This window comes from Chelonoidis abingdonii, chromosome 17 (assembly GCF_003597395.2).
Source record: "Chelonoidis abingdonii isolate Lonesome George chromosome 17, CheloAbing_2.0, whole genome shotgun sequence".
In the NCBI taxonomy this organism is placed as follows: domain Eukaryota; kingdom Metazoa; phylum Chordata; order Testudines; family Testudinidae; genus Chelonoidis; species Chelonoidis abingdonii.
The window spans coordinates 830410-847552 of record NC_133785.1 but is presented as its reverse complement, the minus strand read 5'-3'; the positions used below and the strand labels follow the sequence as shown (position 1 = coordinate 847552).

Genomic DNA, 17143 nt, shown 5'->3' with positions numbered 1-17143 from the left:
GTTGACTACTCCTCTTCTCAGCATGTTGTCTGCCACTGTGTTGGCAGGCACACGTGGGGTAGAAGAGTTATGATAGCTTTTCGCTGCTGCAGCCTCCTCCCCCAGCATACGTTCACCTGTTGGAGTTTCTGCCATGATCTACAGTATACCAGATGGTGCTGGGTTCCACTCAGAATTAGCAGACTTAATTATATTTGGATAATTGCTGTTCTTTATGGCTCATACAGCACCTCAAGTCCAATCTCTATTGTTCTATTTTTCCACTCTTGCAGGGCTTGGCTCTCTGTTTATAACCATGACAAACCTGTGCAGCTCAGAAATTTGCCTCTTTCACCAATAGAAGTTGGTCCAATAAAAGATATTACCTCACCCCCACACACACACCCTTGTCTGTCCAGAGGCATCCAGAGGATTCAGGGGGCCTGGGGCAAAGCAATTTTGGGGGCCCCTTCCATAAAAAAAAGTTGCAATACTATAGAATACTATATTCTCATGGGGGCCCATGCAGGGCCAGGGCCTGGGGTAAACTGCCCCACTTGCCCCCCTCCTGCCCCTGGAGCAGCCCTGTGTTTGTCTGAGGAACTAGGTATGATACAGGGAAGGAAAATAGGGATGGTGAACCAGGACATAACTGTGGTGAAGATCAAGGGGGATGTAGACAAAGCAACTGTATCATGATTCTTGCTAGCTCCCTGGCTAATTAAGCACATGACCTGCTGCCTGATGTTATCACACAAGGGGGCTTAGGGAGTCGCTGACATCTATGCAAACAGAGTGTAAAATGCTACCATCTGTGAGAGCAGAGAATTCCGATTGAGTAGCAAGTTACACCCACTTAGTGATGTAATTGACTACACAAGGTATAAGGCAATGTCGATTCAGAGCCAGGGTCTAAAGTCTGGAAGGGGTTGCTGACTACACTACAGCTCAATCAAATAAAATCAGAATCACATATTCAACCACGGCTATAAGCACAAAAACAATCATGTTCCCGTGTCAGTATTAAAAGCCATGGGGTACAGTGTCCATTTGGGATACTGTAACACCTGGAAGGTCATATTAGGACATAAAGGCATGGGAAGTAGCACCGCTCCTAAAAGGTTCCATCCAAACTAATGTGTTAAATTTCTGAGAGGAGAGAGCCCTACAGTAGAATACATATAGAGACAAATACTGAGTCTAGGATAAAGTAGTGTTCAGTGAGATCAAAAAGGCAACCACTAAGTCCAATGGTTATTGGCTCAGCTACCTATATATAAACTGGTCAGGTGTCACAATGGGGGAAGGCTTAGAGAGGCTGTCTCTCTAAATGTGTCTTCCTTGGAAACAGCTAGCTCTGGAGCGGCTATTCCTGACTCCATCCTTAGTAGCACACAAGAAGGATTTCAAGAAGTAGATGTAGTTGAACCCACTTACTAGCAGTCATCACAGTATAACAAAGTTCAGCATCCTCAGGGGAGGTATCAGATCAAAAACTAGCACTAGATTGGTAATCTGTAAAAGCTATTGGTAATCTGTGAAAAGTTCCCTTAAACAGGACTACAGGTTATTATGGTGGAAACAACATAGCCTTACAGGACAATGAAAACTTCCATTCAGGAGATGAAAACAGAGGAAACTGTGTTTGCCTTGGAAAGTGCAGCGAGCCTGAGATCCATGGCCTTCCTGCATGGTTTGAATTTAAAGTAGTGACCCCTAAAGGACAGCCTCAAGTCCAGGCCTCGATCACAGGGGAAGAAGGGCACATGGAATCTCCTCTCCTGTGCCCCCTGTGCAGGAACCAGTGCCCCCTGTGCAGGGATCAGTGCCTGAGCACAGAAACTACCACACCAAAAGAGGCAAAGACAGGGAAAAAGCCTGCCCCCTCCTGTTCCCTCATGAGCCTACCTATGGAGATGGCCAGCTGCAAAAGAGACTGCATACTCAAGGAGTGACAGAGAGCATATGGTCTATGTGCTGGGGAGCATCAGGAGGGCCTGGGTCTCCCTGCAGCACAAAGTTTTCCTGGTTCATTTTCTTGGTGGCTCAGCTGTGCCTTAATAGCACAGTCTTGCCCTAAATGAATGGACCAGTGTAACAGAGACTTTGAACAGCTCTTCTCTTGCTGCAGAGGATATACCACTGCTACTTAAGCTGGACCGTGACCCTTCATGCTTATATAGACCAACATCCCAAGAGAAATAATGAATTCAAAATAACTGTCAGTATTTCAGCTAGGAGCCTGGAGAGGAGGGCACCATTGATAATATGTAACCATCTTCCCCTGTGCATCAATACATGGAAAGTAGAGAGATGTCTCAGGTGTTTTCTAAGCAATCAAGCATTTGGCCACTCCAGCAGTGTGGGACTTGAGGGTATGACACCACCAAAGCCATCTCAAAAGAGACAATGTAGGAAATAAATGCTACTTATGTTATCAGCTCACGGTAATCACTAATACACACTATTTACTTGAACATGATGTACTGTAAAGAATAGCAGTAACTGTGGCATCTGTCATAAAACAGAGACCCTTGTGAAGTAAGTGAATCGATGGACATCTGATGTGTTGTCACAGCACAGACTCCCATAATCTTCTTGCAACACTTTTCTTAGGGCAGCTTCTCTTTTTGCAGATATTACACAATTATATTTACCTCTTTGTCGGTGTGCTTTTAAAGGCTTTTGCATGTGAAAGCCTCCATGGGCTGGCTAACAGGGATGGGGAAAAAAGGCACAAAGAGTTCTCTCTAGTTATTTTCATTCTGACTCCTAGATTATTTATAAAGCTGTGCACACTGTGAGTAGCTGGAAAGTATATGCCTAAACTCTAAGGAAGAGCAAAATAACAAAAAGCAAACCATGCCAGAAAAGGGAGACTTCTTAAGTGAAACAGATTCCTTTTTTAAAGAATACTTCCTTAGTTTCCCATGTCATTCCCACATCCAGTCTGTCCCAATAAGAATTATAGGCATAGTAATCGCATTAGAACAATTAAAAATTGAAGATTAGCAAACATTGTCCTTAAAGACCCTATGGCAATGTAACTTCAGAATCAATCTCTTTATTTATATATAAAATCAGCTCCAGCTTTGGCTATTTTTAAAGGACTGTCAATTATCTCTACCACAAATTAGCAGAGAGAAACCAGCATGATTCAAGTCAGCTCCAACAGAGGTTTTATTCTTTAGGGCGATCAGATTGGGTATGGACTTGAATATATTCAACTTTAAACTCCACCAGGCTGTGGGAGTCTGTGAAGGACTCATCATGCATTCTAGACACACTGTTGCATGCAAATGCCAACCAGCAGAGCTGCAGGATAGTGATCAGCAGAAGAATTCTTTTGTATCTTAACCAGTCATTTCTTTTCAGTTTTTAAACCATACTACAAAAGAGCAAAGTTGAGCAATGCAATTATCTTTTTCTGTGGTGTGGATTATCCTTCAAGTGTTCCTGTATTTTTACTAGAGAGGAGAAAACAATCAGGACCCTGATACTTACCAACAGGAAAAAAAAGCAATGCACAAGAGGCTTCAAAAGACCAAAACATCTTGTTTAATTATTTCGATAGATGAGAACTTGCTGTTGTGATTAGTAGTTTGGCTAATTTTCCCCCCTGAACAGAAGAAATTACCTTACTGAGATTTTTAGAAGTGTCGGTGCTGGGAGGCTGAACTTTCCCACTGAAACAGAGTGCAAATTGTTTTGTTCTATATTAATCTAGGTTTTAGCAGGCCCAATACCCAACATGACCAGTCTCCTGAACCATGCTTTTACATATGACACACATAAAGCATTTGTCTCAGTTGTGGCTACAACAGGAAACCTAAAAGAGATTTCAAAACAAAGGAAGAAAAATGGACCTTACTTATTCACTCACTGGGCATGCTCCACTAGCTTTTTGCATCATGTGCCTGTTTCCAAGGCAACAGCTATGGTGTGGAGTACACAATGTCCAATATTTAAGCCAGGGTTTTGATTATGATCATTGTAAAAATGCCCACAAACCTATCATTTTCCTTTGTGACTATATACTGATTCATGTTTACCAATAGTTCATTTTTAGCTCATCATGAGCACAGTCCAAGATATTACAAATCTAAGCTTTTTGGTACACCAGTTACAAGATATTTAATGAGAACATTATTCAAAGAGAGCCACTAAATTATATTGAAATGGAATGGTCTGAGGCTGCTAGAGAACAAGGATGCTGCATTATGCTGAATTATGCCTTTATCTTAATTCCCTACACTTTAGCAAAGGGATTATTTGCAGGATGACTGATTTATTGTTCAATAACCATAGAGTGACTATGCAAATCCCTCTTCTCTGATTAGCTACTGCCTATGGCAAATGTGGCTAGAACACCTTGTCACCCCTCCTACACCCAGATATTAAGCATAATATAATAAGGAATTACTCTTAGGAGGAGAGCCCGGAGCAGCAGTAGGGTGATGGTTAGAAGGCAGGGGTTAACTTGGACAGGGTGGAAAGAAGGGCAGAACTGGAAGAGACCATGTTTATATTCACACTGGTGTGGAATTCTGAAGGCTGGGGTTTATAGAGGCTAAAGAAAATAGTTGAGTATGGTGATAATTGGAGAGGACTCCCACTTCACTTACCTGACCTAACTGACAACTAGGTCTTCAGCCCTGGAGTCAAGATCAGAATGCAGTTTTTGCATTGTGAGACCCCAAACTTTCTAAGTACTCTACCATAGGTTCTGATGGAGTTGTGGTAAGTTCTTTGCTCAGTTACTGCAGGGGCTACACTATTTTAAACGTATTTGTTTGTCAACTCGTCAATTATTTTTCTTTGAGCATTACTAATAAAGCCTCATTTCATAATTAAAGCATACCTCTGCAAAGGGAATCCAATAGAAGGCAACAGCTGAAGTGAAGAAGGCTGCCACAGAACATTAAACTGAAACCTTCAAACTTGATCAAATCTCCTTTCTGTATCTGATCAGACCACACATTTTAAGTAATCTCTAATTTGCATTATTGGAAGCATTTACAGTATGGCCATCACTGTGATATGATTTTATATAGAGTTCAATTAACAACAAGCAAATATAAGGAGCAAACACACCCCACTCCACTCCAGTATAGTGACAGGGCAGAGATGGAGAATACCCAGAAGACTAACTGCCACGGATGACAGCATCCACAATTAGCAAAGAATGAAGATGTATATTGCAACTTATTCTGAGTATAACCATGTTTGGGCTTGGAGAAATTTCTGATGGGAACAATTGCCCCAGTGGTGAGTGGTTCTCTGCCCAGAAACAGTGTCAGCAACTCTATGAGCACCTCTTTGTGCCCTGAGAGCAGAAGTATTCCTAATGAATGCACATGGTGCTTGCAATCTGACAGGCACATTCTATTAGTACCCTGCAGACAGTAAGCAGTACTTTGATGTAACCAGAAGTTGACTGGCAGTCATTGCTGAGTGCAGACAATAGGTGTACTAGCTGAAGCTTCTGACAGGTCTGCAAGGTTAAACTATGTATGCGGACTGTGTTGTAGTTTCCCAGCACAGAGGCAACAAAAGGGAGGAGGATGGTGGTGAGGGCCGCATCTAATTGGAAAGGATGTAATCTCCTGGCCAACTCCAGATGGAAAAAAGGCATATCTGGAAGCTAATGCAGGTTGGGAATCTAGGAGCATTGATGAGTCTAAGACCTTGAGGCTGCAAATTGCTTAGATAGTAGGTGGGCAAACACCCTCAACTGACGGAGCAGTTATAGATTCTACTCGTTCCTCACAGTACTTCTCCCAGCCAATCTGCTTCACCTCCACTTAATCTGGTTTAGGTTTAAACCATCTAGTTTTCATCAAAGTTGCAGAAACTGGGACAGCGTGGAGACTCTGGAACCATCTGGAGAGTCCTGTTGACTTCAGTGGGAAATAGATTGAGCCCTCTAAATCTGGGTACAATGAAAATGAGACTATGAGCCTGATTCTGGTCTCACTTTCATGGGTGTAAATCAGGAGAAAAGACTGGAGTTATGTGGGTATAAAATTATGGTGAAGAGAATTGGACTCAGTTGTAATATCCCCTGTAACAGGGCAGAGCCTGGGGCTAAAATAACCCTGATTACAGAACAAGCTCCAACAGAGGGAATCAAGTGATTCCAGTATAAAAAGCCCAGGACACTGCAACTATGTCTGTAGACACTGCAGGGAGTAGTAAGAAGGCCCCATTAGGGCCCAGGCACCAGCTGAGAGAGAGCCTGAGGAGAAAGGCAAACTCCAGGCAGGAGATGCTGGGAAGCAGAAAGACTGACCAACCCTCAGAGAGGAGGGACTGTGCCCATCTGAAACTGGGATGAAGACTCTGAGTTTGTGTTCTGTTTGAAATACTTTCTTATTTGGACTTCCAGGAAGGAGACCCTGAACTTGTGTACCCGAGGACTCAATAAATTGGACCATTGGAAGGGTATTGTTTGACCTATCTTGGAAATGAATGAGTTCTTATGGGACCTGTAAGAGGGGGCAAACAGGGGCTGGGTGACTGTAAAGTGACACCTGGCCATGAGAGGGGACTTAAACAGCTACTCCACTAAGTCCCAGTACAATAATTTGAGAAAATTAGCAATAGATTGGCTCTCCTAAACCAAACTATGGCTTGTCTACACAGGGAGTTATTGTGCAGAGAGCTAGGGTGTGAATTTAAAACATACTAGTTATTCTGCACTAACTCTCCGTGTAGACACACTTCTTGTGTGCTGAGTGCCCTCATGTGGTTTAGCTTAATACACTTCAAAAATCAATAAGCTAATGAGCACAAAGCACTCTAGGAGTGTCCACAGGGGGACTTAGTACACATCAACTACTGCAGGTTTTTGCCTTGTGTAGACAAACCCTAAGGTAATCAGAATGTAGATAGGTAAGGTAAGGGTTAAGTTTCTTTTACCTGGAAAGGGTAACCAAACACCTGACCAGAGGACCAATCAGAGAACTGGATTGTTTAAAGTCAGGGGCGGGAATTTGTATACTCGGGGTCTTTGTTGTTTCCTCGGCTATGAGTAAACAAGTTTTCTTCTAACTCCATCTTATCTCAAATATCCTACCAAAAGTCTGTGAGTACAAAGGGAAACAAAGTAATTCGGCTATGAGGAGCTTTGTGTTGTATTTACAGATGTGGATTGCTGGGTCTTTGTTGCTTCCTCGGCTGTGAGGGACAAGCTATCTTGCTGATTCCAATCTTCTTCTCATTCTACTAAGGGGCAGTGAGTACAAACCGGAAACAAAGTAAAATCGGCTATGATATGCTTTGCTTTGTACTTACTGTGTGTGATTGCTGGTCTATTTAAATTGGCTATTTTTTAAATCAGACTGGGTTATTCAGATTTTCTTAAGTAGGAGCCTGTATAAATGGTTATGCAAGTTATTAGTCTGTATTGTCTCTTTTTCTATATAAAGCTTCCTTTTTTTCAAAACTTGTGGAAGTTTCTTTTTCTAGTAAGGCAGAGAAAGTGAAACCTCTGTATCAGGTACCTGTCTCCCTCACGGGAAGGCAGGCACGGGGAAAGGCAAAGCCAAGCTGTTGGTATTTTGCATCTCAATTGTCCTGAGGGCAGAGAACGCTTATCTCTTGGGAAGCAGAGAAACCGGTTTCTTGATACTTGCAGGCTAGACCAAGAGGCAAGCCTGGGAAGGAGGGGGGAAGGGGTTTTCTCCCCTGCTTTTAGCATCCAAGGGATTTGGAATCTGGGTGTCCCACCAAGGGAGGGTTGGGGACACCAGAGAGAGGAAAGGGGGGATCAGGCCCTAGCAATTCCTGATCTGGTGGCAGCCTATCAGATCTAAGCTGGAGATTAAGCTTAGAGAACTTCATGCTAGTACTTCATATTTGAACTCTAATGTTCAAATTGAGGATTAATACTATGACAGTACTGTATGGCAGGTACAATCTCCTCTGTTAGAGAGTAACTTAGCTACACACTTTGTCATGTTCCTATACCAGATCTGGACTGGCTAGAGTGCTTATTCATACACACCTGATGTGCTCATCATGAGATCCTTTAATGCTCTGCCAGGTATGGCTGAGGTTCGTTTAAATAAGGTACTGTATATTACACACAGTGCTACTTAATGGCTGAACAGTATAATACAATTTAGCATTCTATTACAGCCTTAAAATCCATGTGCACTAAATGTATTCCTCTAAATCCTCAGCTGGTGTTAATTGTCATAGCTCTATCAGTGAATTTACACCAGCTGAGGATTTGACCACTGTTCCCTTGCCTTTTGGTGGCTAACATTGTGGGTAACATTTTTCATAGCAGTAGGGCTTATACTAGTTTGAATTACTTATAGCAACAATCTGGGTCAAAATGAGTGTCAATTTCTCAAAACTAAGAGAATCCATTCAGTTCAGGGCCTAAATTTTTGACACCTATTCTGTATCTGCTGTATTTAAATGTTAGAATTAGCCTTTCATCTAGACAAGAAGGTCACTGTCAGACAAAAAAAACCAATAAAAAATACAAGATTTAATCAGAAGAGAACTGACTGGTATCATACTTAAACACGTTAATGTGCATCAGAAAAAGATCCTAGAGTTAATTTCCATTTTTTATAAGCAATACTGCGTGTATTTGTAGATCACATTCAACTGCAAATGCCAACAGCTTCCTGGGCTCATCTCCAATTTTAAAAATACTCTTCATCTGTCTTTGTAAAACAAATTCTGCCTTCCTGGCCTGGCCATCTCATCCTTTGAGTCTACTAATTTTAAAAGAAAGTCTGCCCTTTGACCGTGGATCTTTTCTCTCAATCATTCATTCTAAGGGTGGAATCTGAGCTCTCTTTTCTTTGAGGATGTGATCTGATGAGGAACCCTAATCTCAAATTTTCAGGTACATCCCTGCACACACTAAAGAAGGGTTTATCAGTGACATTCATCCCTCTAGATCTGGGGCTTCAGGAATGGCTGAAAGGAAGGGTTGCTAAGCAAGACTGTATGAAGAGCACACTCAGAGGATAGGAGAAGACAAGGATGAACCAACTAGCACATGCGCTAAAATTGACATGGTCGCAAAATCACATTTTAAGATGCAAAAGAAAAATACAGCTTGCAGGAAAGTATAGTTTGTCTGTAAGCTCATAAGCTCAAGTAAGAAGGGCTGAAAAAAAGACACAGCTCACTTGCCAAATGTACAGGGTTCTCTAGCACCCCATCCTATCAGGAAGACTTTCAGAAGCCATTGTAGGTCTGATTTTTAAAAAAATATCACTATCCAGGGCAACTGCACTTGTATTTCCTCACAGTAGTCCAGCAAGGCACTAGCTGTCCGGCTTCCAGCACCCCATGTTGTTGCCTCTCTTGGGTGGAGAAGACATGCATTCCCTCTCCTCCCTCTTCTGAGTTGAGTATCTCCAGGCTGAACCATTATGCCTTTATTGCGCTGTTCCCAGCAAAAGACAGACTGCCTAAGCAGACCTGTCTGCTTTCTCTTCAAAGTCTAACAGCATAACTGCCCTCAGTTAAGATACCACACAGCACTTTCTATGCAATTTTATTCTTAGGATAAAAGTATCAGAGAAAACATCTTAAAAACAATATGAGAGAACCTATGCACTTGCTCATAACCTCCCCAGAGATCACCCAAAATCTCACCTGGGTTCTGACAGGTAAATAGTCCTGCAAACCCCTCAGAGGGGGGTCTCTCCTATGGTCACAAGTTCATAACAGCCTCAGCACAGAACTAGAACTCTCATAAGAAGTTTATTCCCTCCTTTATACAGTTTTAGGTCTTTGATCTGAAGTTTCCAAGAGCAAGTAATCAGTAGACAAAGGGTTTCTCTCCCCAGGTGTAGTTTCCCAGACAAGTCTTGGTAGTTCCTATCATTCCCCCAAAGCGTACATTAGTCAGTCTCCTAGAAAAGCTACATACAATAACACAAACAATTGTATTTTAATACAATGGACCCAAAGATATTAAATCTAATTCAATAAAGTTTAACTTTATTCAATAAGATTTGTCCAGGAAATTGCTCTTGGTCACACTTAGCATGCGCAGTCAAGACTAACTTTTCAAAACAGCTCAGCTACTATTTAGGTACTTTAAATAAAGACCAAAGTTTCAAAAGCATTCAGCACCCAGCAGCTTCCATTGCAACACTCATGGCTGGATTTTCAAAAGAGCTCAGCAGACAAGGTCCTACACCATAGATGTTAATTAATACATCTAATCTAGATGTGCTAAATAAGCTAAATTATTCAAGAAAACAAACACAAGTGTATACAAGTGGCCAGATTTTCAAAGTGCTTATCATTTGTTTTTTGCAATAACTAAAACTTTAAATAATCTAAGTGTTCTACAAGCATTAATTAGAGCAGTTAACAACATGCTTCTGGAAAGAAGTCTGTCCACTGAAGATAAAATAGCACCACCAAGGACACGAAGAAACAAATACTAACTGAATTTTGTGTGTGAACTTTCTTTTGATTTCTTTTTATCAATCATAACAAAACACTTGGACGGATTTATTCTTCAGAATCCTCTTTCCTGTCTTCAGCATTCAGTGAAAACCCTTTTGAGAAAAGGAAAGAGAGCATGAGATGAAATGAAACAGAGATTTGAATCCAGAGTTTTTACTTCAACGTCAGTCTGAGGGTGATATTTAGGAATCATATTCCCATACATTTCTATACTTTTAAAAACCAATGCTTAGCATTTCTAAATTTGAAAAATCACTAGGACTTAAACTTTCCATTCCTAGGAATTGTCCTTTTGATGGTTGTGTTTGTCTTGACCTTGAACATTCCAGACTCGATGGAAAATTCACCCTCATCACAGTCAGTAGGTTACAGCCTCTTATTAATGGTATATATGGCTCCATTTGCCTTTCTAATGTTTAGTATGTTTACTTTTTCCTGAATAGGAACATTTGGGTCTGATGGAAAATCTTTTCCAGGTTTTAGATTGAGTCTAGCAGCTTACTTCCTCTCAAATGCAAAACACAAGGAGACAGAACTCAAAAGCACGTATGTTGTTGGTCACTAACCCACAGTTCTGGTGCTTTTCTTGCTGTACAAATTGAGTTCGGTTCTTGACGGTTAATTCTGAACAGGATTTTCTACTGAACCAATCTCTGTTTTAAATCAATGAGATTTGTACTATGTAGTTACAAATTCTACTACACAATACTTCTCTTATGTTTCACATGTGCTGCTTTATGTTATGTTTACTTCAAAGAAATACAAAAAGGTATAAATATTTTAAGCTTCAATATAGCTACAACTGCATTGGGAACTTTATGCTTCAAAAGACTCAAAGTAACTAATACTTTAGATTGCTCACTGCTTTATGTAAAGCAAACAAAATATATTCCAAAGATTAAGATAAATCGTCTTGAATTGATTAAAATCCCATCAAACTATCAAGCAGCCATTTTTCAGCAGTAAACAAGGTTCTGTTTAAAATGACAATATATTAATGTTTAGTGACAGTAACTGACTGTTTTGGGGCTACACTATATTATATGTTCCATACTGATTTACAGCACTTCCATAATTAAAGTTTGAAAATGTGCCCAATTTTAATGATGTATTACCAAAAAGTTGCTGATGTTATAAAAATGTATACTTTTGGCTATCCTAGTTTCACTAGATTTTGTATCTCAGGTCTGGTTGCATAAATCATGGGTCAGAACAATGGTCCATCTATGGGTCAGAACAATGGTCCATCTAGCCCAGTGTACTGTTTCCGACAGTGGCTGGTGCCAGATGCTTCAGAATGAACAGAACAGAACAATTTATCAAATGATCCATTCCCTGTCAACCAGTCCCACCTTCTGGAAGTCAAAGGTTAGGGTCACCCAGAGCATGGGGTTGCATCTCTGACCATCTAGGCTAATAGCCATTAATGGGCCTATTGCCCATGAATTTATCTCATTCTTTTTTCAACCTAGTTATACTTTTGGCCTTCACAACATCCCCTGACAATGAATTCCACAGGGTGACAGTGCTTTGTGCAAAGAAGTATTTCCTTTTGTTTGTTTTAAATCTGCTGCCTATTAATTTCATTGGGTGACCCCTAGTTCTTGTGCAAGGGGTAAATAACAATTCCTTACTCACTTTCTCTACATCATTCATGGTTATTTAGACCTCTATAATATCCCCCCCTCAGTTGTCTCTTTTCTAAGCTAAAACAGTCCCAATTCTTTTAATCTCTCCTCATATGAAAGCTGTTCCATACCCCTCATCATTTTTGTTACTCTTCTCTGTACCTTTTCAAACTTTCATATATCTTTTTTGAGATGGGGTAACTAGAATTGCACACACTATTCAAGGCATGGATGTACCATGGATTTGTATAGTAGCATTATATTTACTGCCTTATTATCTATCCCTTTCCTAATGGTTCCTAACATTCTGTTAGCTTTTCCTGCCTGCTGCTACATGTTGAGCTGAGTACGAAAACAGTATTTCAATGCAGCTTGACCTGCAGATCATTTACTACTTTAACTTTTGGACACTGATCTGCAGATGTATCCTATAACCTCACAAGTAATTACAATTTCTTTTGGAGGGATATTAGCAGAAGTAAAGCAGTGGAGGAAGAAGAGAGACAGATTTCTTTTCCAGATGCTAGGGAATGGGTGGTTTGCACCCAAGTGGGTGTTAACAAGGAGCAGTTCCTGCAGAGAAGACAGCACAGAGTCTGTCAATGATGTGTCCATTCTGCAGGGGAAGGGTCCCTGGTGCTGTGTGCTCCCAAATGCCCCCCAGTATCCATTTTAAGGCCAGGAAATCTGGTCATGTGTAATTTACATTGGTTATAGACAGGATAAGTAATGTATAATTAGCAGGACTCTCTTCCTGAAGAATCAGAATATCCCTCCCCTTCTTTTACTCACTCAGGCATCTTACCAGATTTCTGGGGTTTGTGAAATGTTATCACTAGCATCTCAGCTGTTGGTTCAACATTCTAGGATGCATCCAATCTTAGATTTTGCCAGGTTCTTTCCATCCTTTCAGTTTTTAACTGCTCTCGTGCAACATGCTTTTGGCCTTATGTTTTAGTATGTCAGCCTTTGGAGCTTTAATTCCTTAGGACTGAATCAGCCAAGCATTTCTGAAGTGGCAAAACAAATCACATCCAGATTGGTGCTCAGCAAGCTTGAGAAATGCTCCCTTGTGAACAAACCTGCATAAAAAAAAGTATTTTGAATTCAGCTCTAGTCTTGTGAGCTTAATTAGATAAACAGATATTCAGAAGCACAAGTCTCAGGCTGGAAAAGAGCTTGAACACATGAATACAAAACAGCCATAGATACCTGAATATTTCAGTAACAGTTTATTATTCAACCCATGTTCTCTCTCTTTTTGGCTCCTTTATCTTCCAATGTCTCTGATTCTTTTTCAGGACAAATATACAACAAAAAGTCAGAGCAGGGGAAAATGCACAAGAAGAAAACCCACTGAAGGTAGGCTTGCTATTATTATTCAGTGACATCTCCCTTTATAAAACATTTGGAAACTTTCAAGAGTTCTGTGGAGACTTGATTCACCAGTGCATTGTTCCAGTTTTAAACCAGTATAATTCCTTGAATTTCAGTGGAGTTACACTGGCATAAAATGGGAGTAACAATAGAAGTGTATCATATCCTTACTATTCTGTCCAAGTTCTTATACTGTGCCCCTCTCTGCTGTATTTGAGTTCTTACTGTACTAATCCTAGTAATTCATACTTATTCTCTATGGCCCTGATTTTACCTCTGGCACTAAGTTTGCTGCATTAAGCCCCATTTCGGCAAAGCATGTCAACATGAGCATAAATCCATCTCTGTTTGGTAAGCTCGTTAAGTAGGTGTTTAATATGCTTAAGTCCCTTTTCTGACTTCAGTGGGATTTAAGCATGTTGTTAAACTTAAATGCATTGTTGTCTTTAAGTAAAGATGGATATAAGTATATAAAGTTAATGTGCTATGCTCAATCTGTGCCTTAGTTTTTTCCTTTCATGGATATTAGTGATCACCTTACTGCTATGCAGTTGGTTAAAGTTTGTGGGCACATTGAATGAAGCTTATTTGTACTGAAAGGCATGTGATAAAATTTTTCTTGTACCTCAAGTGGAGATATGGTAAAATTCTCTTCAGAACATCTTAAGATGCCTTGATTGTAGCACAAAGGGGCATTTAAGAGAGCCATTTAGACTTGTAGTCTGAGATGCTCTATGTATTCATTTTGCAAAGCCAATTATTTTTCTGACTCTGTCTTGTCCAAAGAAAAAAGACATTGAAATCTATGTACAGATTTGTCTTAAATAAAGACTAACTTGGGCTTTGCTTGTTTAGAAGAGCTTGGATAACAAACTTCCAAAGAACATCCCCAGGCTTTTGTTTACTTACCCCAACATTTATTGCAGTCTGAATTCTGGTTGATGTTCCTGGAAGGGGTCATATTTCCTTTCTTAGCTACTTAGCCCTGAAATAGAAAGGGCATCACATGCAGAGAGGGTATTACAGATAGTGAAAATAGCTTCAGAGCAGGACCTAGCACACCCAGTAGAAAGATCTGGAGACTTGAAGCGGATGAGATTCACTAAGTGGAAGAACAAAAGAGAGTTACCTTTTCTGTAATGGTGTTCTTTGAGATGTGTTGCTCATGTCCATTCCACAATAGATGTGCGTGCTCCCCACGTGCACCAGTATCAGAAGTTTTTCCACTAGCAGTACCTGTATGGCAGCGCCCCTAGTGACACCTGGAGTGGCACTGCTATGGCATGGTATAAGGGGTGCTGTGTGCTCCCTGCTCCCTCTGTTCGTTCTTGCCAGACAACTCTGACAGAGGGGAAGGAGGGCAGGATGTGAAATAGACATGAGCAATACATCTCGAAGAACACCAGTTATGGAAAAGGTAACTGTCTTTTCTTCATCTAGTGATTGCTCATGTGCATTCCACAAGGTGATTCCAAGCTATATTTGTTGGAGGCGGGTAGGAGTTCACAGACACTCAGGACAGAGTACAGCCTGCTGAACCTGGCGTCCTCTCTGGTTTGGGAGACGATTGCATGATGTGAGGTGAACTGAAGACCATCTGGCAGCCCTACAAATGTCCTGGATGCAGACATGGGCCAGAAAGGCAGCCAATGAGGCTTGCGCCCTAGTCAAGTGTGCCCTCACAATTGACAGCAGGGGGACTCCTGCCAGGTCATAACAGGTACAAATGCATGAGGTGATCCAGCTGGAGAGCCACTGAGTGGAGATCGACCGGATTCTCATGCATTTGGCCAAGGCGATAAACAGCTGCAAGGACTTCCTGAACAGTTTTGTACATTCCAGGTAAAAAGCCATAGCCCATCTCACATCCAGCATGTGGAGGCAGCACTCCTCACTAGATGGGTGGGGCTTGAGGCAAAGACCAACAGGAAAATGTCCTGACCCATATGGTAGGCGGAGACCACCTTGGGGAGGAACGAAGGATGTGGTTGGACCTGGACCTTATCCTTATATAATGCTGTGTGCAGGGGTTCAAAGGTCAGGGCCCGGAGTTCTGAGACCCATCTAGTGTATCTGATCACCACCAGCAAGGCTACCTTCCACAAGAGGTGCGACCAGGAGCATGTAGCTAGCGGTTTAAATGTGGGACCTGTCAACAATGTCAGCACCAAGTTCAGGTCCCACTGCAGGACTTGGGGGCTAACATACGGGAAGAGACGATCCAACCCTTAAGGAATCGGCCAGTCATGGCATGGGAGAGCACCATGTGGCCCTGCATGGGCGGGTGGAAGGCCAATATGGCCGCAAAGTGCACCTTGATGGAGGAGGGTGCTAGGCCTTGGGTTCTAAGGTAAAGGAGATAATCTAAAATGAGCTGAATCAGAGCAGACATAGGCAAAACGCCCCGATCAGCTGCCCACTGGGAAAACTGAGACCTAGGTGGGCCCAAAGTGTGGAGGGCTGTCTGCTTTCCAGGAAGATGCGCTGAACCCCTTCCGAGCAAGTCCTCTCCTCCGGGGCTAACCATTGAGCAGCCATGATGTGAAGTGGAGTGCCACAAGGCTGGGGTGGAGGAGGCAGCCTTGGTCCTGGGATAGCAGGTCCAGGCGGGATGGCAATGGCCATGGCAAGGCAACTGCCAGGCTCATGAGAGTCCCGTACCAGTGATGTCTGGGCCACGGTGGGGCGATCAGGGAGACCCAGGCCCTGTACATTTTTATCTCTTCTAAGATCTTGCTAATCAACGGGATTGGGGGAAATGCATAGAAAAGCCAGCCCGACCAGGACAGAAGAAAGGCATCAGAGATGGCACCCACACCCAACCCACCCCTGAAGCAGAAGCGGGGACACCAGTGGTTCTGCTGTGTCACAAACAGGTCCACCTGGGGAGTGCCTCACATTTGGAAAATCCTATGCACCACCTCTGGGTGTAGTGACCACTTGTACTGAGAGGAGAATTCTCAACTCAGGCGATCTGCCCGAGAATTCCGGGTGCCTGGTAAGTGGTGGGCTTCCAGGCAAATATTGTGGGCTATACAGAAGTCACACAGTCTGAGGGCTCCCTGGCAGAGGGCTGAGGAATGGGCCCTGCCTTACCCGTTGATGTAGAACATCGAGCCCATGTTTTCCATGAGAACACAGACCACTCTGCCTTCCAGGTGTGAGCAGAAGGCCACACATGCCAGACAGACTGCCCTGAGCTCCTTGACATTTATATGCAGGGCAAGGTCCTGCACAGACCACAGAACTTGGGTCTGAACCTTCCCCATAAGGCTCCCTACTCCCTGTCCAACGCACTGGACATCAGCTCCACGGATGGGGGTCGGCCCCTGAACGGGACCCCTTGGAGCATGTTCCCTAGGAAGGACCACCATCACAGAGAGGCGATCACTGCTTTGGGCATGGTGAGGACATTGTCCATCCTGTCTCTGGACTGGGAGAATACCAAGGCCATCTAGAGCTGGAGGTTGGCATGGTGAACCACAAATGTGCATGTCTACATATGACCCAGGAGCTGGAGGCACGCTCTGGCTGTGGTGATGGAGAACCTTGTGACTGTGATGATGAGCTCCCATAGGGTTTTGAATCTGTCCATTGGGAGAGAGGCTCTGGCTGATGTCGCATCCAGAATTGCTCCAATTAATTCTATGAGCTACACCAGGACTAACGTGGACTTAGTGTTGTTTACCAACAGATCCAGAGTG

The 17143-nt window shown here is 42.4% G+C and overlaps 1 long non-coding RNA gene across 1 annotated transcript in view; it reads right to left on the bottom strand.

The window, feature by feature from the left end:
- LOC116821213 (uncharacterized) overlaps nt 1–17143 on the bottom strand; it is a 62720-nt gene that overhangs the window by 5397 nt on the left and 40180 nt on the right. The window contains exons 2-4 of the long non-coding RNA XR_004372857.2: nt 14349–14424; nt 12868–13144; nt 10414–10526 (exon numbers count right to left, since the gene is read on the bottom strand). This is a non-coding gene — a long non-coding RNA (uncharacterized LOC116821213). The remainder of the gene's footprint in view (nt 1–10413; nt 10527–12867; nt 13145–14348; nt 14425–17143) is intronic.